Source organism: Tachypleus tridentatus, chromosome 2 (assembly GCF_004210375.1).
Source record: "Tachypleus tridentatus isolate NWPU-2018 chromosome 2, ASM421037v1, whole genome shotgun sequence".
Lineage (NCBI taxonomy): Eukaryota > Metazoa > Arthropoda > Merostomata > Xiphosura > Limulidae > Tachypleus > Tachypleus tridentatus.
In genome coordinates this window covers 95,369,053-95,395,056 of record NC_134826.1, presented here as the reverse complement: position 1 = coordinate 95,395,056, position 26,004 = coordinate 95,369,053, and the positions used below count along the sequence as shown (strand labels likewise).

Genomic DNA, 26,004 nt, shown 5'->3' with positions numbered 1-26,004 from the left:
ATTTTCCTCATTCTTTTCTCGTATTAATCATGACAACCAGAATTCTTTGGCTACCAGAAGAAGTACCGAGATGAAAATCGAGACACAGGTCACCAAATATGCTTTGGCTTGTTTGTTAATGTAATGACACCAACCTTTCTGTGTAGAATTATTCACGAAATTTTCTCTCTGAATCTCTCTCCTGTGAAACATGCTCGCCTTTTCAACCGTGGGGGCGTTTTACTGTGACGGTCAGTCTACTGTTTGTTGGACTATCAGTGCTAAATTAGAGACAGCTAGCGCAAATAACCTTCATGTAGCGTTACACGAAATTCAAAACAACTACATATTTCTGTGTTAGAAAAACGTTCAGAAATTCAGAATTAATGCAACTGTGACCTTAAACTGATAGAATAGATGGAAATTAGGCAGTGGGGACTAGCACTAGCACACTAGCGTCATACACATTTAGTATTCCTCACACATACAGGCAAGGAACCTAGTAAAACAAAACATGTTTCTCAAATAATTTACGTGTGCATAGAAAACATTTGTTAACCATAACGAACTGTAACTTTACAGTTTGCATCGTTACAGTTAACTATCTACAAACAGTTACCGTCATAATAATTTTAATCAATCAGAAGCACATTCCCACACCATTCCTGGGTTCACATGAAGAACTCCTGTACAGTTATAATAGTACATGAGACTGTACTCTATAATCTAGATGAAAGGAAATCCTACTAGGTCTCCCCCACCTCTCATCTGGCAAGAAGTAGATTCTAATTTAATTAAGTATAGGCTCGAGTGTATATTACAAAACATTCATGATGTCGCTATAATTTGTTCTATGGATGAACTGAGTACACTGACAATGATGACTATTATATTCTATGGTACTGTTGTTTGCTCACACTTACTGGGTAGGAATGAAAAAAGTAATACAGTAGCAGGAGGACTCGCAAGTTATCAGTTTTTTATCTGTCGTGTCAAAAAGTGCATCCTGACAGCGATAAAGAAAATCGAGATTAGGAAAGCGATTTCTGGGAAGGTTACTGCTCCAACTTCCCCTTTCCCAAATTATATCCTGTACTTTTGCAGTTACGACTTAAAAACAGTTAATAATTCCCAAAAATAACTTATTACACTTGTATTTTGTAATACAGCTTATTGCAAAGCTGTGGTAAAGCTTTCTGCAGCTTTTTCTAATTTGCATCTATTGACCCCAGTAAGGGGGACTGCTAGTCATTAGTCCCCTATACCACCCACAGTTTAAGTTATGAAGTTGACTGTCACTCACATAACACACCTTCTCCTTGAATTTCAGGGAATATTTTGTGATATTGCATGTTTTCTTATCAGAATTTTCAACTCCGAAATCCAAAGTTCTATCACAGAGACAAAATGCGCCCGAATAGCACAGGCTTGGAACTTTGTAAAATTGCCGACATTTATTTGTAATGATCCTTCCATTTCCTTCCTTAATTAATAATGAACAAAAATTATGAAATAAACTAAAAATTAACCCATCTTCACTGTGCATTATTGTTTACTGAAAATGGCGTTCTCCCTTCTAATTTTAATCCCCAGTGGCACAGCGGTATGTCTGCCGACTAACACTGCTGGAAACCGGGTTTCAGTACCGGTGGGCATAGTACAGATAGTCTATTGTGTAGCTTTATTCTTAATTCCAAATATTCAAATACTCTTCTAGTTCTGAACGAAAATATATTGTCATTGGTGCACAGATAATATGACGTATTTAGTCTCACCATCAATCAAAATAGCGCAGTGTGAAGGCGTTTGATAAACACGCCAGTCATAAATTAAGCAGCTGCATCAGGGCTATTTAAAAACCATAAGCTACCTCCTCCCTTCCCATCAGCCACTCATGTATAATCTTACTGCTTTTTTTAGCGAGATAGGTTTGTTAATAACAAATATAGTAGTGCATATTTAGGAATGAAAAATAGTTGCATCAGAGTGCACATTGATGAAAATTGCTGGTAACTAGAATGTGCATAGACGAAAGCTAGTAACAAACACCAACTCTACGTATGAAAGCAAGTAACTAACAATGCGTGTATGAACGAAAACTATTAACAAAAGGAAAACCGTTACAAATATAATGTGTGGGAAGGAAAACAAATAACAAACAGAATGAAATAGTAACGAAGAAAATGTATATGGACATAAGTAGCTAGGACCGGATTTTAGACGCATGCGCTGATTTGTTGCCTCAGGGGTGGTGGGCAAGAAGAAAAGGTCATAGTTCCAATGTTTGCTTGCCAGAAAATATCGTGTGTATCGTTATCGAAGATGAAAAATTCATAGGTCCAAGTTCTGCCACCAGGGCACGTCGTTAGGGGCAAATTGGTAGGTCAACATGACAGGTGGTCATGTTGTCTTCGTGTAAATATCAAAGGTGATTATACTGTCAGCGGAATCTCTCAGTTAGAAAAATATTGTCCAAAGTGTAAGATGGAGAATACTGATATTTCTATATGTTCCTAAATGAGTACACCTTCAAGAAGTTGGACTTTGTATATAACTTTGGTGTTATATTTAAATGATAATTATATAAGCAGAAAATAGTAACTTAGAAGTAGAAAATAACTTTCTATTGAACCATCAAGTGTTGTGGATATACATGTAACTTTCTGTGGTAATATGTAAACTGTATTGATGTATAAGTTTGTTTTGATACGAAACCTTTATCAGAGTTAAAGTGGATATAGTTTGCTTTAGTTCCAAAGTTTATTATGTAAAGACAAACAATAAACATATGTACGTGTGATACTTTACAACTTTACTTAGATCACTTTTTAAGCTGAAGGGAAGTGATATGTGAAGATCAGTACGCTGGGAGGACAGGCAGTTTAATTTTCAAATGTTTTGTATAGCTTCTAAAATAAGTAAACTTTGATTACTTACCCGTTATGTTTCATTTACGGTAACTAATAACCTACTGTAACAAGTATACATGGCAAGTATTATTACATTAAGGTGTATGTCAGTATTTTATAAACTAAAGACTTTTTTTAAAAAGCATATTGGTGTATCTTGAATTTTTATTCACAAATATTTAAGTATGTATTTTAAATATATGATTTGCACATACATATATTAACGCTTTTACGTAGGGTTGTTGTGATGAAACATGATTTTTCTCTATCAGATAGAGGTTCTTTTAGAAACTAATATTCATAGTGTGTAATTTAACCATAAAACTAAGCTTGAAATGTTTTTATATACTAAATAATTTTCGTAGATAGTATCCTAGTACATTTTCAAGTTTTGTTACAAATGTTTCAATATGTGTGTCCGAGATTTTACTTACGTATATTAAAGGCACTATATTAGTCTATGATTAGAAGTGAATTCCATATAAAAGTAATTCACAGAACTCTGGTGGTTTTTTACACATTTGATACAGTGCAAACGGAATATAATTCATGTTACGGTAACAGTTTCAAAACCACGTGAGGAAGTACAACCGTTTTGAAGTGGGTAAAGAATAATTACTTGATTTATAACTACATGTCGACTGTGATTGTCAACTAAAATTTCAATATTGTTGGGATTTTTCTGAGCGATTAATAATGTGATAAAACAAGTATATACAGCAGTTATTACACTCAAATGCAATCTTACCTTTACCTACTATGTCAGTGACCACATGACGACTACCTAAAGATAGAGAAGTGTTAAAATTTGACTGATATGTTACTGAATCAATTAGAACTTTGCATTTCATTCATATTTAATAGCTTTCAATGACGTGGAGAAATGGCTGCATAGTTTTACGAATTTCATTTGTATGGTATGATTTTAAGTGAATAATCTATAAAAAAAATGTAAGTTTTGCTGTCTTAAATATTAGTTACTAATTAATTAAAGAATAATATGTAACGAACCCTAAGATAGTGACATGTGTTTTCTGTGTGTTTGTGTGTTTTTCTTATAGCAAAACCATATCGAGCTATCTGCTGAATATGCCGAGGGGAAACGAACCCTACTTTTTTCTAACCTTTCACGACGTATTGAGACAATGATGCCATCATTCTTCATTCATGGAATAAGTGTATGGAGGTGACTGCGTGATCATTTTTCACACAAGTTCAAGATCGTGTGGAACTGTGAGTTACTTTCGCTTTTTCGTAAGCTTTTAATAGAAGATGTATGAATGAACAATAGGTCATTTATTTATTATTTTTAATTGTAGCAAAACTGAATTACTAGACAAGTGACATAAGGTGAAATAATGTTTGTTTGTTGGTTTTTTTTGTATAATTAACACGGTGACTGGTGTTTCCTAAGGTATTTTAGATGGTTAGTATGTTCATGTGTAATTGTTATGAGATTGGTTGCCAGTGTGATAAATCTTAATGGAAATGCTCAGGCAGAGAAAAACATTTGCCTGTCTTACATTCAAAAAGTGTCATAAAATAAACTTATTTCTGCTGTGAGATAAATCAAAATTGGCTGTTGTCAGTGGTTTGAAATCTTTGTCTAATATATAGTAACAATGTTTCTAAATATGAAACAATTAAAATAATAATGAAATCTCACAAATTTAAGTAGAATCAATCTTTTAATTTGAAAAATTGTTCTAAGTTAACTGATACAGTCTAACCAATTGCTATATTTTGGTACGGTATACAATAATTGTAAGCTAACCCCTCAAATACTGAGAATATACAGTTGGTGTTTTGTATGATTATGTAATGAACTTTCATAGATAGTGACAGTATTTCATCATTGATAATTAGATTGTAGAAATATACAGTTTAATTAAATACAAAAGTTGTGTGTAAGTCATATGCATCACAACATATTTACAGTTTTGTAACGTGTACTATCTTTTTTAAATAGATAGTGACAGTGTATTATAACTTACTTTTATTTTAGCAAAAGTGAAAGTTTTAATTGTTACATAATATATCCCTTTTTAGAATTTAAACCTACAGACATGTATCGTATGCCTGTAAAATGATTGCTGTGATCATACTACGTCAACTTTTTGTAACATTTTATTATATCACTGAAAGTCTTTAAACACACGTTTGGTAATTAGTATGTCGCTTTTTAGTGCATATAACTGGTAAAAAAATTTAAGTAACTGATGAATTAGTATTAAGTCTTCTATTTAAGAGGGTTTGGGTTTTGGCATTTTTGTACAACAAAGCCACCGAGGGGAATCAAACTCCTGGTTTTAACATTATAAATCTGTGGACTTACCACTGTCCCAGCAGGGGGAATTTATGGGGTTAATTAATTATAAATTATTCTATTAGCATTAGGCGTCCTTTTTGGGATGAATTAATTACAAATAATATAATGAATCAGTGTTAAATTCTATTTTGGGATGATTTAATTAATTATTGATTAATTACAGACATGATGCGACATACATATTGTACTATCCATGGCTGCCTAGAAACATATTATCTTCTTTGTGGCACTATTGAATAAACATCCATCATGCTCGTTTGTTGTGTCGGCATAGCAACATGCCCCTAATAACACACAGGTTGGTGACAAAATCTGGAACTACGATCTCATCATATTTTATTATGATTCATGTGACGCTATCTGGCGGCAACAACTAAAACTATGACCTCGTCATCTTCAGTGACATTACCCCTCTTTCCCTTCCGCGACACGTATGTGGCACCCTCTGGCGACGTTCCTGTCAAGTGGGGGACATACTGCTTATGTACACTAGTAACAAACAATATGTATGAGGACTAAAACAAGTTACGAACAATACGAGTATTGGGTGCAACTTGTAACACGTAGAACATCAATGGAGGAAATTTAGTAACAAACAAAATGTTGGTGAACGAAAATTTGTAACATGCAAAAAAAGTGTTGCCGAACACTTGTAAGAAAATAAATGTGCATATGCATGAAAATTAGTAATGAAAGATATAAGCATGTACGAGAACTAGCACTAAACTATATTTCTTTCGATGAAAACTAATACTTAAAATACGTGTAGATGTAACCTAGTAGCAAATAGAGAGTATGTGGAGAAAGAACATTTGTGTGGACAAGATGTTCACACTTTATGTTCACACTAAATTAATTAAGTTTATTTTTTAATTTTATATAAGTTGCAAACAAGTAGCATTTATTTTATTTTCATGTAATAGTAATATTAATAGCAATAATACAACGCATTTTGCCTGACTTATAACCTACCTATAAACTGAACTTAAACTAATTCATCTATATTAAAGTCAATTAAAAAGATAATTAATAAATTAACTAGTCTTTAAATGACTTTCTTTAATAAAACAATGTATTTAAACTGTTTTAAGATTTAACAATAACGTGAATTACAGCTAAGCTTAAAAGTACCGTTACACGTCCTGAGCTAACGTTGTAGTACAGATTACACCACTTTAAACCCACTATTTTTATTAACCAATGTTAGTAAGTCTATTTATTGTTTTATTATTCAACCAAAATCACTAAATATGACAATATTAACATTAGAAATATTCAAAAATTCTATAACAGTTTTTTCCAACATCTTCCAATGATTGTAAATCGAAGTAATATAAACAGAATTTGAGTAGATGAAAACTGTTAACCTAAAATAGTAGAGTTGGGAAAAACTAATAATAAACAGAATGTGTCTGGATGAAAATTACTAACAGAGAGTACCTCTGTTTGTGAAAACTAGTGATATAGAATATTTGAAACAATGTGTGTGCGTGGATAAAAATCAGCATAAAATATAGTTATGTATGTATGAAAACTAGTAAAGAACATAATGTCTCTGGAAGAAACGTATAAAGTACATGATGTATGTGTATTTAATTTTATAACAAAAATAAAGTGTGGAAGACAACTAATAAGAATTAGTAACTAAGAAAATGTTTGTGGATGAAAACCAGTAATAAAGAATATTTATTTGGGCGAAAACTTGTAAAAAACGTAATTTACATCAGTGAAAACTATAACGAACGGAATGTGCATGGAGGAAAATTACTTTCAAATGGAATGAGTGAATCAAAACTGATAACGAACGTGTGTGTGTGTGAAGGAAAAATAGTAACAAACCTTTTATGTGGCGGAAATCAAGTAACAAACAACGATTGTGATAATGAAAACTAGTGAAACGGAATGTTTTGAAAGAAACTAATAAAATGAGTATGTTTGTGAATAAAAAATATGTGTGGAAGAAAACTAGTTAAAAAGGATATGTGTGTAGAGAAAAATTTGGAATATGCAAAATATATGTTACTGAATATTAGTAACAAAATCAAAACGTACGCCCACGAAAACTAGTAACGCAGAATACATGTATTGACGAGAACTAGTAAAAACTGTACTTGTGTCGATGAAAAATATTATACGTGAAGATCAGAATTTGTATCAGACAGAATGTGTGTGGAGATAAACTAGTAACAAATGTTATATAGGTGTATGAAAACTAGTAAGAAACAAAATGTGCGTTGATGAAACTATAAATAAACAAAATATTTTGGGAATATTTGTGAATGTGTAGTGGTTAAGTAAAGTAGTAAACAGAATGTGTGTGGATAAAATTTATAGCAAATAAAAGGATGTTGATGAAACTTGTAGCAAACAGATTTTATCGGAATGAAAACTAGTAACAGAATATGCGTTGTCGAAATCTAACAACAAACAATATATCTGTTGATAGAAACTGCTAGCAAATGGAATGTAGGTGAAAGAAAATTAGTGACAAAAAATGTGCGAAGATGAAATTTAGTAACAAAGAATGTGTCTGCGGATGAAAAAAATAGTAAGTAATTAGAGTGTGGAATAAAACTAGTGACAGATAATATGTGTGGATGAAAACTGTTAACAAATTTATCTGTTTACGCTGAAAAAATATTACAGATAATGTACGAGAATGAAAAATAGTAACATACAGAAATGTATTCTCAAGACGACTGGTATGAGCATTAGAACTTCAGTTGAAATAAAGTACAGAACAATGTTTCGACCTTCTTGGATCATCTTCAGGTTAACGAAAAGAGTTTGCAATTGACCTTTGCCGAGCACGTGTCTTAGCGATGAGAGTGTACACGGGTACGGGTTGTAGGGGGCGTTGCAGTCAGACGTTAGGTTATTAGTTAGTAAAGGTAATAAAGGTGTTCCAATATATTGGTTTGATTTTGGTTTGAGTCGTTGTATAAGTAGGACTTCTTTGATTTTGCGTTTGTTTATATGTTTCCATACATAGTGACTGGGTGTTTTTATGATGATGTTGTGTTTATTTGATTTGCAATGTGCAAAAATGTGTGAAGGTTTTTTGTTGTTGTTGTTATTCTTTGAAACTGGCTTCCATTTTAATGCTCGTTTCTCCAACACAGAAGTCGTGGCAGTTGTTGCATTGTATTTTATAAATAATGTTGGTGTTGTGTTTATCAGTGTAATTTTTCATAGTACGGACTTTCGTTTTGTACCTGGTTTTTGAATAAATTTGGTGTTCACTTGAATGCTATGCTTTGCAATAAGTTTTTTTCCGGGTGTTGGTTATTTTTTGTTGATATCGGGAATGTATGGTATGCAGCAATGTAAGGTTTTGTAGTTTGTTGTTTCTTGGAAATTATTATTATTTGTTTGTTGCTGACTATGTTGTTGATCTGGGTGCATTTGTATACATTTTTTTCAACGGTTTTTGGAGGAAATTTGTTGATGTTGATAAAATATTGTTTTGTTTTGTTGATTTTATGGTTACTTTTATCGGGTGAGCATAGTTTTGTGACTGTGTTTATTTGGTTTCTTAATATGTTGAATTCTTGTTTTTTCATGTGCTGAGTTTCAAGGAATGTGTAGCCCAGTATGGGTGATTTTTCTGTGGATTTATCTTTTGAATTGTATATCGGTTCTTGCGATCTTGAGGTTGAGAAATGATATTTGGTTAGTTTTCCCGTGTTCACAGATGAACTTAATATGTTCCCTGCTGGGATAGCGGTAAGTCTTCGGATTTAAAACGTTAACTCAGGGGTTCTATTCTCCTCGGTGGACATAGCAGATTGTCCGATGTGGCTTTGCTATAAGGAAACAAACAAACAAGAATTTAATGTTGGGGTGTATGGAGTTAACGTGGTTGAAAAACTAAGTGTGTGTTCTGTAGATATGAATCCAGCAATTATATCATCAGCATACCTGCACCAGTATAGTAGTGGTTGAACTGATCGCTTGAGATTTAATCTGTGTCATGAAGATATTGGCTAGAACTGGTGACATGGGATTGTCCATACTTAAGTCATTTATTTGTAGGTAGTTTTGATTATTGAACATGAAGTTAGTTTTGGTAGTAGTGAATTTTATAAGGGTTGCTAATTAGTTGCTGGGGATATATATCAATGGGTTGGAGTCTTGGATATAAAGTTCTAAAGTTATTCTGTATGCTTCGGTAGTTGGGACTTCCGTGAAAAGAGCGATTACATCAAAACTAGCCATTGATGTGTGTGGATGAAAAATAGTAGTAAACAACATTTAAGTGAAGAAAAAGAAACGTGTAACAAACAATAACTTTCTGGATGAAAATTTATAGCATGCAATATTTCTATAGAAGAAAACTATTAACAACCGTTATGTGGGTAGAGTAACAAAGTGTGTATATCGGATAAAAACTAGTAACAAAAATACTTGTTTTGACCACAACTAGTAACAAAAATACTTATTTTGACCACAACTAGTAAAATGCAATACTTTTGTAGACGAAATCTAATAGCATGCAATATCTGTGTCAAAGATGACACATGATGACACATATGAGGGTGGATTAAATCCACTAACAAACAAAATATGCATGGCTTAAAATTAACATCTATCAGAATGTCTGTAGACGATAGCTAATAAGAAAAAAATATTTGTGTGGGTGAAAACTAGTAACAAACAAACTGTGGGTGGAAAATAAGTAGTAACAAAGAAAATATGCTTCGACAAAAACTAGTAACAAGTGAAATTTGTGTAGATGAAAACTAATATCAATTATAGTGTGTATTAACGAAAGCAGATAAAGGGCAAAATGTGTGTAGTATCATACAAAATGTATGTGTAAAAACGATAGTAACAAAGAACTTTGATGAGGAGGAGAACTAGTAGCAAACAATATATATGTGGATAAAAACTGCTAACGAACAGTATGTGTGAAGAGAAACTAGTACCAAACAAAACGTGCATGGATCAAAACTAGTAGCAAAGGGTATTTGAATGGGCGATATTTAGAAACAAAAAATACACTACCTCTGCGGTTGAAAATAAATAACAGACGTTATGTGTACAGATGAAAATTAGTAACAAAGACAAATTTTGTTGTTAAAAACAAATAAATTCTGTTGAGCGGACGGAAAAAAGCAAGAAATACTGTTTGAATTGAAAGAAAAAAATGGTAACAAATAATATTTGAATGGAAGAAAACTAGTTACAAAAGATTTCACTGTTGATAACTTGAATGCTATGTTTTGTTATTTTTTTTCCAGATGGTTATTTTTTCGTTAATGATGTGTGTCTAGTAGTATTTGTGTGAATGAAAACCAGTAATAAAGTGAACATGTGTAGAAAACTACCAACAAAAATATGTGTGGATAAAACTTAGTAACAAACACAATGTACGTGAATGAACACTAGTAACAAATAATATTTCTGACGTCGATAGGTAGTAACATTTTTTTTGTTTTGGAATTTCGCACCAAGCTACTCGAGGGCTATCTGTGCTAGCCGTCCCTAATTTAGCAGTGTAAGACTAGAGGGAAGGCAGCTAGTCATCACCACCCACCGCCAACTCTTGGGCTACCAACGAATAGTGGGATTGACCGTAACATTAGACGCCCCCACGGCTGGGAGGGCGAGCATGTTTAGCGCGACGCGGGCGCGAACCCGCGAAGTACGAGTCGCACGCCTTACGCGCTTGGCCATGCCGGGCCAGGTAGTAACAAAGACTACTGATGTGGATAAAACCTAGTGGCAAAATATATCTGCGTAGCAACAAACAACATGAATCTGGACGAAAACTGGAAATAAAAATGTATGGATGGATAAAAGCTGTTAAAAAAACAGATTGGGTATGGAAGATAGACTAGTGAAATAGTGTATGTATACACGAAACGCTAGCGGCTAACAATGTATGTGTTTACAAAAAATAATAGCTGATAGTATGTGTGTCTATAAAAACTAATATTAAAGAGAGTGTATGTATACAAAACTTAACAACGAACAAAATGTAAGTGCATTAAAATTTATAAAAACCGACATGTTTCTGGATTAAATCTAATAATAAACACAATAGGACTGGATCAAGAGTAGTAATAAACAGAGTGTGTGTTCATTTAAATTACAAGATAAGAGAATGTGTTTAGTTTAAAACTAGTATCAAACAGAATATGCGTGGAGAAAACTAATAACAAACAATATGTTTGCGACTAAAAACTGGTATGAAACAATGTTTGTGGATGAAAATTAGTGTGAAACAAAATGTGTGTGGCTGTTAATTATTAACAAACAATATATGAATTTATAAAAAGAAATAACAAACAATATGTGAAAGTACTAAAACTATTAACGAACAAATTGTGTGTGAATTAAAACTAATGATGAAAAATATGTGTAAGTAGAAACTTGTCAGAAAGTGTGTAAGTGAAAATTAGTAAGAAACAATATGTGTGTGATATAAAAAACAATGTGTATGGGTGAAACTTAGTAACAAACAGAATGTGAATCCATTAAAATTAATAACGTGTTTTGATAGAATCTAATAACAAACAGTATACGTTGTAACGGATTTACTATTATGTATTTATTTTAACATCGATGTTTGTTTTAGTTAAATATATATATTTAGAAATGCATGTAACATCTTCTGTTAAATGTGTATTACGTAATTTCCGCTTATTCCCTGAATGTGTAGAACATTCTCTAATGTAATAATCAACAATGAACTATGTGTATACGTAAAATACTAGTGATTGCCAGTATTGTTGCCTAAAGTTTATAAATCGACGCGCCAAGAGACAGATTTAATATTGTTAGTTTCCTCTTTTACTGAGTTTCCGGTGGGCTAAGTGTAAGTTTATGGACTTACATCTCTCAAATTTGGGATTCGACTCTCCTGGTAGACACAGCAGATAACCTAATGTGGCTTTCTTCTAAAAGAAACAAACTGTTTTAGCTGTGGTATACTTATTTAAACAATGAACATAGGAAGTGTAAGTCTAACGGTTTATGCGTGTTCGAAGTTAAGCACAGAGTAAAGCAATGGGCTATCTGCCCACCACGAGTATCGAAACCCGGTTTCTAGCAGTATAAGTCCGCGGGCATACCGCTGCGCCACTGGGGGTTTCTCCAACAAAGAGGGTGTAAATATCTGTTTTACAGACGTCTATTACTTGAGACTACCGAATAGCCTAAACCTAACATATACAGCTACGTTTAAAAGGCTAATAAGATATTCTTTCTGGTGATTACTGGAAACGGTATATTCGTACATTTTACACCCGCTTAACGTCTTGTATCAATTCATTTTTAAATGTCACATTTTCCCGAAAAACTGGTGATTTTCTTTTTGTGTTAGTGTTTATATTAATTTATCTCTACTTAAGAGATACTTATTCCAAATTATTTATTTATGAGATTGATATGGGAGAGAAGGTCAGTTTCAAATCATTTAAATTAATAAAAGTTGCACAACTAAACTCGTATCTGTTCACATGTAGATGTAAATAGCTGTGAGACAAACGTCAATTTGGGAACAAAGCCTTGAAATTAAATGCTGCTAAGCTAACTAAACACTAGCGATCATTTGCTGGTAAAAGATTAAAGTAACAAATGTATCTTAATCGCGAATGAGCACCACCTAATAAAAACATGACGTGTACATAGTGCATGAAATGACTGTTCCACGAGAACGAAACGTTGCTCAATACAGTACGCGTAGTATCGGGGCGGATTTCTGTCCGATCAAATAAAGTGTATTCAAAATAAGGCTACTGACTGTATCATTGTGTATTATAGTACACGTAATAACTGATATGGTGTAAACTATGAGGAAATAATAGACAAAAAGAGAAAGAAGCTTTTTTTAAATATATTTTTAATGTGTCAAGTGCTGACTGATGTGCAATATTTAAGAGAGAAACGACATCAAAAATCAGAAAAAAGGTTATTACTTAAGGCCAGTATTTCGACTTACGTTTTTACCAGAGTATAATGCAATATAACACTGAAATATTTCAACCTACATTTTTGTCAAGAAGTAGTGAAATACAAAACTTAGTACCACAATTATAAGATTATATTATTTATAAACGTAATTTTGTATCAGTTGTACTCACTTTTTGTATTGTACTGTATTCTGACGAAACCATAAGTTGAAATATCTCAGTTTTAAACATCCATTTTACCCCGACGAAAATATAGGTCGAAATATCTGTTTTTATTTCGCACTGTATCCGGAGGAGACCAAACTCTAATTGTTCATGTCATAGTCTTACTTTTTACCTGAAATTGAAAATCGTATCTTTTTACAAACACTAGATTCAGTTTGTTTATTGTTTTACCAGAAACCAGCGTTGCTGAAGTCGTATGTATACGGTCTAGTAGTGAAAATATGAATTGATTTTGAAACGTTTCAAGAACTAGCTATTAGAAAGTACGGAAAGAAAAACTGAAACTTTGGACACATGTTTTTTTTGTTTCATATACTTGATTAGCAAAAGCTTTTTTGGGTGTTAATTCCTTTACAGCTAAAAGTATGATCGATAGGAGGGATACAACAAACTGACACTCCATCATGAGTCGGCAGAGCAACAGCTGGTTCTTTGCTGATCACAAATATTCCTTGGAGTAACAATTTGAGTCACGTGCTAGACGTCGCAAGCGCCATTAGTTTACACTAGGTTTTACGTGGCGTTAGTTAGCTTAAGAGAGGCCAAAATTGTAGTTCTACCTCTTCCGATGAAGTTAGTCATCTGGAGCGGGTGGAGAAACCTACGTTCCTGTTTGGTATTGAGGATGATGAGAACTGGTTTCACAGGAAAATACAATGAAACCCCAATAGAAAAGCTTGTTATACGTCGTTATTTATACCGATTTTTGTTCTTTTAAGACACTTAACCAATCTAAATAAGAACCCCAACTCACTAACTGAGACAGATAGGTGGTAAACAAGAACAGAACATTTGGAAGTCGATGATGTCACTGTAATTATGTACGTACTCTCATGGGTTTCTTAATAATTCAGCTACTAAATAAATTATCACAGCGTAAACACTATCTAACAACTTGAAACATTCGAATGAAACTAACTAGTTCATTCATTATGGGCCTGGCATGGCCTAGCGCGTTAAGGAGTGCGCTTCGTAATCTGAGGGTCGCGGGTTCGCGCCCGAGTCGCGCCAAACATGCTCGCCCTCCCAGCCGTGGGGGCGTTATAATGTGACGGTCAATCCCACTTTTCGTTGGTAAAAGAGTAGCCCAAGAGTTGGCGGTGGGTGGTGATGACTAGCTGCCTTCCCTCTAGTCTTACACTGCTAAATTAGGGACGGCTAGCACAGATAGCCCTCGAGTAGCTTTGTGCGAAATTCCAACAAACAAACAAACAAACAATCATTCATTATGTTATGTTATACCCAGGTTTTTGTGCAGCCTCTCAGAGTCGCTTTTAAAATAAAATATTTTCTATTGTCTAACTAGTTCTGTTTTTAAATATCCATCCATCGTTTCATTTTTTATTTCCTTTTGGCTGTTTTATTTTTGCTGTTATTGTAAAGCACAAAGATACACAATGGTCTATACTTGAAACCAGATTTTTAGCATTATAATTCCACTGACTTACCTCTGAGTTACCGAGGTTGATTTTATTCTGTGTAAACATCACTTAACGTATACCGTAAAAATAACTGATTGTTGTTTCATAATTTACACGCAAAGCCATACAAAGGGCTGTCTACACCAAACTTATCTCTAATTTTGAACATGTCGGTGCATGAAATTGCTTTAAGTAACAGAAACTGAACAAAAGAATGATGTTGTAAGTTCATGAATATATTATACGTATGGGTTTTACCGCTTTATGTACATACTCACAAAAGTATGTACATAAATCTCTTACAGAAATGGGCCCAAAATAGCCAGCAGCCTTAGGACCAGTTCTATCCAGATCTATGAATAGAAAACAAAGCCTAGATAAACTGTTTCTTATATTGGGAGTGACTTCCATCTTAACCTGTGAACCCAAAGGAGAATAAACTTACCTATATAACCAATCAAAACGTTGTAGAGAAAGAAGCCGCTCCAAAAATATCGTGAATAGTAAAACAATTTTTATAAGGCGTAGCAGCACATTTTTGTAATGTTTGTCAAAATATGCTGAAATACCGACACAATCCGAGATACGATTATTACTTATATAAGATAAAACTCATGCGATTCTTTTTGGTTCCAGAACATTGTAGGCCTTTACACCTTGTTCAGTACAATATGTCTGCTCCTTTAAATTTAACCATGTATCTGTTTGTATCTCCTTCATTCTTCATCGCAAAATCATTAAATATTATGAAATAGAAAACTACGCTACTTAAAGTAAGTAATGTTATTTATGTACATCAACATTTTCTTTTGTTTCCCACCGTAAGTCAAAGATTTCGTTCTTCTGCGTTTGTCTTAACAATTATTACTAAACTAGAAATCGCACAACCTTACATGTGAAGTAAAATGTTCCAAATGATATCATCATACTATAATGGAACTCTTGTATATATAATACTAGAAAAACATTTTTATTACGCGATGTGCAACCCCCAACTTCGCGAAATTTTTATACTGTTTGCATGTAGATTTGCCATAGGGGTCACGATTTTACAGTTTCGTCTCCGTTCCCTGACACGGAAAATTTTATTTTTTTTTCCATTCTCAGGGTGTAGATATGATGTCATGAATACGTCATACGCGGATCTAATGCACTGACATCACGGGTAATCGGCTAGCAACAATAAACTACTTATTCGCAGTTTTACATTCATTCGTATTTAGACCTAAGTAAGGGCTTGAAGGACAGATTTTTTAGAAAAAACAAAACGAATAATGTCTCTTTGTGACCGATATTCCAACCAATTTATTTTTAAAAACGCCCAGCAGACTAAAAGAACAGAAAGATCCAGTTTACTTGAAAACATTAAAACAAATGTTCCCCAGCTGTTTATTCCCTTACGAGCAGCAGTCATACAGTACAAATGCTTGAATGTAATATGGTTGTAACATTATTTTTCTGGTACGGAATAAATTTTAACTGATTATGCTGTTTATTTACTCTTCAATAATTGTTTAAGGGGGATACCACTTAAATATACTGAAACTGCTGTAATGTTTGTGTTGTAAGTGTGTTAACACTGATGACGAAAGTTTTCACAGTTGCGTACACTTTTTTTTTTATAACAGTAGGTAGTATCGCCGAAAAAATGAGCCGGAAATACTAAGTTGTTGTGTTGGCTAATTCTACGATTTATTTTACTCTTTAAAGAATATTATAGTACCATTTAATACACAAACAACCACTCTTATTTAAATGATACAATAACTTTCAGTAGATTGGAATATTTCGATGGCTGAATAGGTATTATTTCACTGATATTTTACGTCGACGACAATTGAAAATGAGGTTAAATATCGTGAAATGTCGACATTGCATTTTCTTGTAGCTTCAATGCCATATCTATTTCTTAATGATATATTTAAATATAAATATCTTAAGCTGGATGTAAGAGTTACTTCTATAAACATACTATTTTACCTAAAACATTAAGATTCCTTTTATCCAGTTTCTAAGCACTCAGACAGTCAAAATCTATCATAGAAATAAAAATGTACAAAGTTTTTCTAATCATATTTCTAAACTTTTTCTGATCGCATTGTGGTTTAAAAATAGCAAAACAAATGATTGGAAGAGTACAAGTTGTACTGAACATTTTATTTCATAAATGAAATAGTAAATGTTGTTAAAATCTTCTGAGTTATACAGATATATATTCAAAGCTGCATCAACAACACTCATAACTGTGTATATGCGAATTCACCAGAACTATGTAAACAATCATCTCTTTGTATACACATGTACGCACAAAGCTACACGAACAAGAGGGAACCCTCAATAGCCGCGACGCTTGAAATTATCTTTGGCAGAATGAGAGAAAATTAATCTATGAGACTAGTAATTGTTTTTTTTATTTCTTTTGTTTTTACTTTTAAATCAGCTATACTGTTGTGCACTAATAATACCAAACGTGGGATGCGCGTATACCCAAATCAGTTTTGTTACTCATCAGGATCTATACCAACTTACCCTCAATTTAAAATTCCTTTTAGGCAGACCTTGGGTGTGATAAAATTCAAGAGTTTGACTTCTCAGTCCAAAATTGTAATTACATTTCAAATTGGTTAAGAGATGAACGGAGCTATGAATTAAAAGCTTGCTCTTCAAAAAAATAATAATAATAACGCTATAAGCCTGCAACTAACACTCATCACTATGTATATATGTATTTACCCAAAGCTATACTAGTAGTCATTACTGTATATATACAGTTATGTGAAAAAGTTAGGACACCCTATGAAAGCCTGTGTATTTTTAATTGAGATATTTAATCTCAATTTTAACAATACTGAGATATTATAGGAATATAACTAAACAATTAAAACTGAAGAAAAGATTTTTCAAGATCTTCTGTAAATGTAATTCTACAAAAATGTATATTCTAACTGAGGAAAAAGTTAGGACACCCTACTTCCTAATAGCTAGTGTTACCCCCTTTGGCTGAAATAACTGCAGTGAGACGCTTCCTGTAGCCATCTACCAGTCTCTGACATCGGTCTGAAGAAAGTTTGCCCCACTCCTCAATGCAGAATTCTTTCAGCTGTGAGATATTTGAGGGGTTTCTTGCATGTACAGCCCGTTTCAAGTCACCCCACAGCATCTCAATGGGATTAAGATCTGGGCTTTGACTCTACCATTCCAGGACTCTCCATTTCTTAGTTTTCAGCCAGTCCTTGGTGGATTTACTGGAATGTTTTGGGGTCATTGTCGTGTTGCAGGGTCCAGTTACGCTTCAGCTTTAATTTTCGTACAGATGGTCTCGCATGATCCTCAAGCACCCTCTGATACACAGTAGAATACATGTTGGATTCTGTGATTGTGAGCTGTCCAGGTCCTGCTGGAGCAAAGCAGCCCCAAACCATGACACTTCAACCTACATGATTCACAGTTGGTATGGGGTTCTTTTCCTGGAATGCTGTATTTGGTTTCGTCAAACATGTCTTCTGTTCTGGTGTCCAAATAATTCAATTTCGGACTCATCTGTCCAAAGAACATTATTCCAGAAGTCCTGGTCTTTGTCTACATTCTCTCTGGCAAACTTCAGTCTGGCCTTGATGTTTCTCTTAGAGAGCAAGTGTTTCCTCCTTGCACACCTCCCATGCAAGCTAAACTTCTGCAATCTCTTTTTGATTGTAGAGGCATGCACTTTCACATCAACAGTAGCCAGAGTCTGCTGTAGGTCCCGTGATGACATGTTAGGGTGCTTGGAGACTACTTTTAGCATCTTGCGGTCTGCTCTCGGGGTGAACTTGCTTGAACGACCAGACCTGTGCATGTTGGCAGTTGTTTTGGAAGCCCTCCACTTGTTGACTATTTTCCGGACAGTGGAATGGCTGATTTCAAAATCTTTTTGGATCTTATTAAATCCTTTGCCAGACTCATAAGCTGCTACAATTTTCTTTCTGAAGGCCTCAGACAGCTCTTTTGCTCTCACCATGGTGCTAACTCTCACTTCAACCATCAGGAGCACACCAAACTAAATGTCTGAGGTTTAAATAGGGCAAGACTCATTCACAGTGCTGAGTAACGATCTTCTAATCATGTGCACCTGGTGTGATACTCCTGTGTGTGAGCTGAGCCATTTTAAGTGGGAATAAATGTGGGGGTGTCCTAACTTTTTCCTCAGTTAGAATATGCATTTTTGTAGAATTACATTTGCCTCCCGCTAGTACAGCGGTAAGTCTCCGGATTTACAACGCTAAAATCAGGAGTTCGATTCCCCTCGGTGGGCTCAGCAGATAGCCCGATGTGGCTTTGCTGTAAGAAAAACAAACAAACAATTACATTTACAGAAGATCTTAAAAAGTCTTTTCTTCAGTTTTAATTGTTTAGTTATATTCCTATAATCTCTCAGTATTGTTAAAATTGAGATTAAATATCTATATATCCAAAAATGTTACAAAAATACAGAGGCTTTCATAGGGTGTCCTAACTTTTTCACATGACTGTATGTGTTCACTCAAAGATATACAAAAAATAATCACTACGTATATACATCTCCACCCAAAGGTATACAAAAATAATCACTACCTATATTCATCTCCACTCAAAGCTACACCAAAAACCACAACTATGTATATACATCTCCACTCAAAGCTACACCAAAAACCACAACTATGTATATACATCTCCACTCAAAGCTACACCAAAAACCGCAACTATGTATATACATCTCCACTCAAAGCTACACCAAAAACCACAATTACGTATATTCATCTCCACTCAAAGCTACACCAAAAACCGCAACTATGTATATACATCTCCACTCAAAGCTACACCAAAAATCACAACTGTGTATACACATGTACACTCAAACCTATTCCAACAACCATCATTGTATACATACGTGTTTACTCAAAGCTCCACTAACAATCTTCATTATATTAATACCTTTTCACTGAAAAGTATTCCAACAATCATTACTACATAATTATGTGTACACTCAAAGCTACACCAACAACCATTGCTAGTTACACATCGGTAACTATTAATACTTTTTGTATTTCTTTACCAAATCAGCTTTAGATAGCACTTTCATCGTTTGGTTGAGAACTAGAAAGTAGAAAAATAATTTTCGTTTGTAGTATCCTGTCTCATTAAAGTACACAAACGTCACATAGTTTTCTTTGTACATACCATTATTCATGTTTGCTGTTCTTTCTCTGCTGGATAAAGTATCGTAAAATTCACTATGGCAACCAAGATTATTCGTTGTCACAACCTCATTTATATATATATATTTGTATTAAAACCAGAAGACTGAAGATATTTACTCAGGCTATAGTTGGGCAGCAGTGGGGTCATACAGGTATCTAAAAAGGTAATTTTTGTTTTCTCTGGAAAACTTGTATAATGTTACACATACACACACATGTCCGGGCATCGTTAATTTTTTGTTTAGCTTCCAATTTCAAAAGTACAATTCAAATACAATGGTATTAAACTTTCAATCTATATAAATCTGTTGTATGTCCATGTAACTACTTCGCAGGATGTAAATGTATATTTACCAAAACTGATTTGGAGGTTCATTAAGTCCATATGGGGTACAAAATAAATTTTCAGTTTTGCATTTTTTACCACCACTTCGCCCCCCATTTCGAAGATGGATCTTCACCAAATTTGGTGTGGAGCTTCATCTGGTCCATGGGGAGATACATACAGATTTTCATTTTGTTGTTTTAATGGGCGTTTTCGTGTTTTTTGGTTTTTTTTTTACCACTACACATACCCTCTCTTGATGGGTGTTTACTAAACTTGACATGAAGAGTTGTTTGGTCATAAAAATCTTTAGTTTGCATTTTGCGTTTTTACCATTACTTTACTCCCTGTTCAATCTTAACCAGATTTGGCACAAAGATTTGATGGATCTGTGCGGATACACATGCAAATATGTAGTGTTATATTTTATGTTTTACAGTTTTTATGGGCGTTTTTTTGCAATTACATATAAGGGAAACAACTTCTTGTGTCCTGAGATAACCTTTTTAACCGAAATATCTTAAAGTTTGTTTTGTTTGTTTTTGAATTTCGCTCAAACCTACTCAAGGGCTATCTGCGCTAGCCGTCTCTAATTAGCAGTGTAACTCTAGAGGAAAGGCAGCTAGTCATTACCACCCACCGCCAACACTTGGGCTACTCTTTTACCAACAAATTGTAGGATTAACTGTCACATTATAACGCCCCCACGACTGAAAGGGCGAGCATGTTTGGTGCGACGGCAATTCGAACCCTTAATCCACCTGGCCATGTTGGGCACGCCCCTTAAGAGTTTTTACAGTGGCAGTTTTATTACACCATGCTCATTCCTTGTTCCCTCACTTTTTGTGCACCCATTCTTACACTTTCTTACATTTTCTAAAATATTGTTTCCACTTGTTCATGTAATTTTTTCATACACGATGACATGGTCTTATGCATTATTAATTCAGTTATGTTGATATCCTGTATGTATATCATCAGTGTTGGTGCGCCATAATATTATGGTATGTACGTACACATAATGGGGTATGTGTGTGTATATGTTGCGCATTTTCTTTACCTATGGTGTGTTCACATTGTGAGAATACAGGTGTGCTGTACGTGTTATGGCACACACTGTACAGTGTGCAGTGACATTTGGGTGATGTAATGTGAATTGTGGTTGTGTGCATATACTAAAGGTAATAAATTAATTGATTAATTTGAATAAGTACTTTGTCTAGTTCAGGCATTAATTAAAAGTTCATTTAGCTGTAATTGGTAATGCAGGTTGACATTTATCAAGGAAACAAGTTTAAGCTAGACTTCATTCTGGGTTATTAACGTATACGTACTATGATAATTATTATACAGTTGCATAGTTACGTGTAGTTATCAGTCTGTTGTTACTTCAGCAGTAGTTAATTCTGGGAAGTGTTGTAAACCAGTAAGTATATCTTGATAGGAATTTCTTTCGCCCCTTTCTTGTAAGCGGTGGGACTCGGTTAACTCCCATACTTTCTTTATATATAGAGTTAGCGAGCGGAGTATTTCAAAATTGATTTTCTGTTGAAGGTATTACCTGACATATGCAAATACCTCTTCCTTTTGTTGATGTTTAGTATTGAAAAATGTTTGTACTGGCACGTGGTTCATGTAATACTGTTGAATATGGTGCATTTACATCTATGCTAATTCTGTTTGTTGCACAGCTAGAAGCGTGCAGTATGTCAGTCAATACGATTAAGAAATTTGTGGTTTTGTGATTTTTTTATCAGCTCTAGTGACTTTCTCAAGTAGCTATGTGACTTATTATTCTGTATGTGGTGTGTTTATTATCTAATATTGTCTTTTAAATAATTTTGAAGATTTATTATTTGGTAGTTAAAGGTGTATATGAGTAAATAGTTTGTATTGTGTATCCGCCCATAAGTACTAACGTAGTTATGATTGGCGATTGAAACATCGAATATATTTATTAATATATTTGTTTTCCTTTCAACTGCGCACATCGAGCATGGCTCGTAGATTATTCAGCGCCTAGCCTGTGAAATCAGTTTCTCTCTTAGTACTCCGGTTCTCTCTCTACATCCAAATTATTCAGGGTATTTAATAATTTATACCAACCACACTTGAAAGGGCCGTTTGCCTTTCAGATCGATAAGGCTTTTTTATAATAATAATATCTGTATTTAATTTTATCTAAATAATGATTTAGGAATCAAAACATTTATCTTGCCTTATCAGACTATCCGTTCAAACTGTAACTTGTTTGCTTGGTCCTGCCTTTGATCGTTTACTGCTCACCTATGTTTATCTCTTACTCGTTGACGTCATTGGTACATTACGCACTACCAACAACTACACCTGCTCCATCACTGCTACACTAATAGGCTTTGCTTCCTGTTCTGGCTTGGGGAGGCATCGTATATCGCGTTCTAACTTCTCTAACATTAAGTTAAATCTAATACGCCCAGTGGTTAGTTCATACTCAAATACCGTCTTTAGCTTATACAATTTCTCTTGTGCGAAGTGAAAAGAAACAACGAGTGCCTAGCCATTTCTGGTTATCTTTCACACCTCGATTTTCTTTAGGGTGTATAAGAGTTAAAACTTAAATGCCTGTCATGATTTGTTGTTGTTAATGACCAAGGGCAGTACAGGTAGATAATCTCGTCAACAGCAAAGTTGTAAAAACAGGAGAAAATAAATACCAGTCAGACTTCATATCAACATCAGAGTGTGAAAAGTCCGTTATACAGACAGACACTTACAATCACAGTATTCTTTCTTCCGTTCACGGTCGATGTCAATTTTTTGGCATTCTTCGTGGGTTTATTTTTTTGTTACTGGTGGTTCGTCTTAAGGCTGGTTCTCGCCTTGTCACCTCTCATTTAAATGTTAACAACAAACTCCTTTCTTTGTGTCCCCATGTTAGGAGAGTAAAACGCTTTAAATGTCAGTTCTATGCTGGTTGACCGACTGTTCAAAAACAATGAAGTGGAACATATTAAAACTGATGGACGTAATAATTTTGAAAAATCTGTGTTTACCCAATGATTTCTCCTCGCTCTGTTTAACTGTATAAAGCTCACTCTTTCTAGTTACATATGTGACAGTAGATATGGTTTATGTTTAAATGTGTGAAATCGATATTGAATATAAAAGTCAAAACTTTTTAATAAAAATTCATGATATTGATTTCAAATAAGAATAAATATTTTCTTAATATTTCTGAAAATGGAAAACAGTCGCTGATGATACTTAAACTTGACCTACTAAACCAATAGGAAGAATGGAAAATATTATCTGATAATACTTAACTTAAACCTACTAAATTCATAGAAAAAATTCAAAACAGTCAATGATTATAAGGCCCGACATGGCCAAGTGGCGGCGTGGCGCTCGACTTGCAATCTGAAGGTCGTGAGTTCGAATCTCCATCCCATCAAACATGCTCGTACTTTCAACTTTGGGGGCGTTATGATGCGAGGTCAGTCCCGCTCTTTGTGGATGAAAGAGTATTGATGACTAGATACCTTTCCTCTAGTCTTACACTACTAAATTAGGGACGGCTAGCGCAAATAGCCCTCGTGTAGTTCTACGCGAAATTCAAAACAAACAAAAAACCATAAAATAAACCAACTAATCCATTAAAAAGAGTGGAAAACAGTCAGTGACTATACATAAAATAGACTACTAAACCAACACGAAGAATAGAAAATAGTCGTATTAGTCTTAAACTAGACCTGATAAATTAATAGGGAACGTGGAAAAGTCACATATGATACCTAAACGAGACTAACTAATCAAATAGGAAGAATGTACAGTTGCCAATTGATCGTGATTATACTAGAGCAACTGAACTAATAGGAAGACTGGAAATTTACCAATTGGTAATACAATAAAAATGCTGAACAAATAAAGATAATGTAAATCTGCTAAATGGCAATGCTTAAAAAAATAAAAGTAATTGGAAAAGTTGAAATTTATAAAATGCTGGCGTTTATGATGCATAAACTCTGAATGAATATATGAAAATATTAAAAATCTACAGATTACGATATTAACAATTTACTATTGTTTATTCAAATGGAAACATTATAAGCCACAAGTAATATTAATATTTGTTTGTAGCCAAACACAAAGTTACACAATGTGTAATGAGTGTTATGAGTCTGCAGACTTTCTGCTGCACCAACGTGTTTGTGTGTGTGTGGAGTAATAAGAGTGATGCTACAACTTTAGGAATTAAAATGTGTAGATATTTAGCAACAGTGAGTTATTTTATTTTGTATGTATCATTATCAGAAAGTTGTAAAGTTTTGTTATTATAAAATTGGGTATCTTTTAAATCTTTATGAATGCAGTCTTTTAACAACCTCACTGCTGAATGCAGTGTGGTTTGTATCTTTAGTTCGTAATAAACAAACCAATTTATAAGATCTAGAATGTCAGCTATTATCTATAAACATGCAAGATATCCAATACTTGAAATGTAAATACCTTCAAATTTCCTTGGATTTAATTACGGCGTATTTTTACTTTGACTATCACAAAATGGTTTAGATAAATAAGAATTTAGTGATTACATTGTTCTGTGATAAGGAGACTGTGTACAGATACATCTTTTTGATGATTACATTGTTTTATCATTAGGAGACTGTGTACATACACAGCCTTTTGATGATTACATTGTTCTGTGATAAGAAGACTGTGTACAGATACAGCCTTTTGATGATTACATTGTTCTGTGATAAGAAGACTGTGTACAGATACAGCCTTTTGATGATTACATTGTTTTATCATTAGGAGACTGTGTACATACATAGCCTTTTGATGATTACATTGTTCTGTGATAAGAAGACTGTACAGACAGCCTTTTGATGATTACATTGTTCTGTGATAAGAAGACTGTACAGACAGCCTTTTGATGATTACATTGTTCTGTGATAAGAAGACTGTACAGACGGCCTTTTGATTATTACATTGTTCTGTCACAAGGAGAATTTGTGTTGAGTCATGACTTTGGGACGAGATACACCTTTGTGATGTTGAGATTATGGACTTATTTTTAACATTTATTATGTTGACACACGACTTCAGTTGTTGGAAAATGAAACACTGCTCAGTCGACAGGCATTAACGTGTGTTGATGAGTTATGGCTTTGTGAGTTTTGGACACTAATGTCTTAGAATGACACATATAAAACTTTCATAAAAAACAGTTTCATTGAATAATTCTTATTAGTGCAAACACCGATTTATGATACCTTTAACTGTTATTGCATCATGAAATAGATTAACTCCTTTAATCAACTTATCAATTTGTTAAACTTCGATAACCTGTTAATGGAATAAGTAGCGAAGTATGCAAATACGTTGTGTTGGAGCCGTTATGTTCACACAACGCTTATTTAATATGAAAATTCATTGTTGTATAAGTTGCCCAGGCAACTTTTAATTTTGTATTTTAATTAACAGATTATTTCATAAACTAAGCTTGTGCTACGTACCTACGGAACACTTTGTTCAGTTAGTTTGTTTCACGCGCGAAATAATTTGATGGTATAACAACGGCCTGCAGCACTGTCATTTTACATTCACAGTCTACGAACACATTTATTATAGGTAAGGCAAAGTAAAGATGTAATTTATTCGTAGCGGCGACTAAGTATGTAAGATTGTTTATTTGTTTTTCT

At 33.9% G+C, this 26,004-nt stretch overlaps 1 long non-coding RNA gene across 1 annotated transcript in view; it reads left to right on the top strand.

Annotated features, from left to right (window-relative positions):
- Positions 1 to 1,785: 1,785 nt before the first annotated feature.
- LOC143244610 (uncharacterized) overlaps positions 1,786 to 26,004 on the top strand; it is a 38,456-nt gene continuing 14,237 nt past the window's right edge. The window contains exons 1-2 of the long non-coding RNA XR_013025235.1: positions 1,786 to 2,407; positions 3,950 to 4,121. This is a non-coding gene — a long non-coding RNA (uncharacterized LOC143244610). The remainder of the gene's footprint in view (positions 2,408 to 3,949; positions 4,122 to 26,004) is intronic.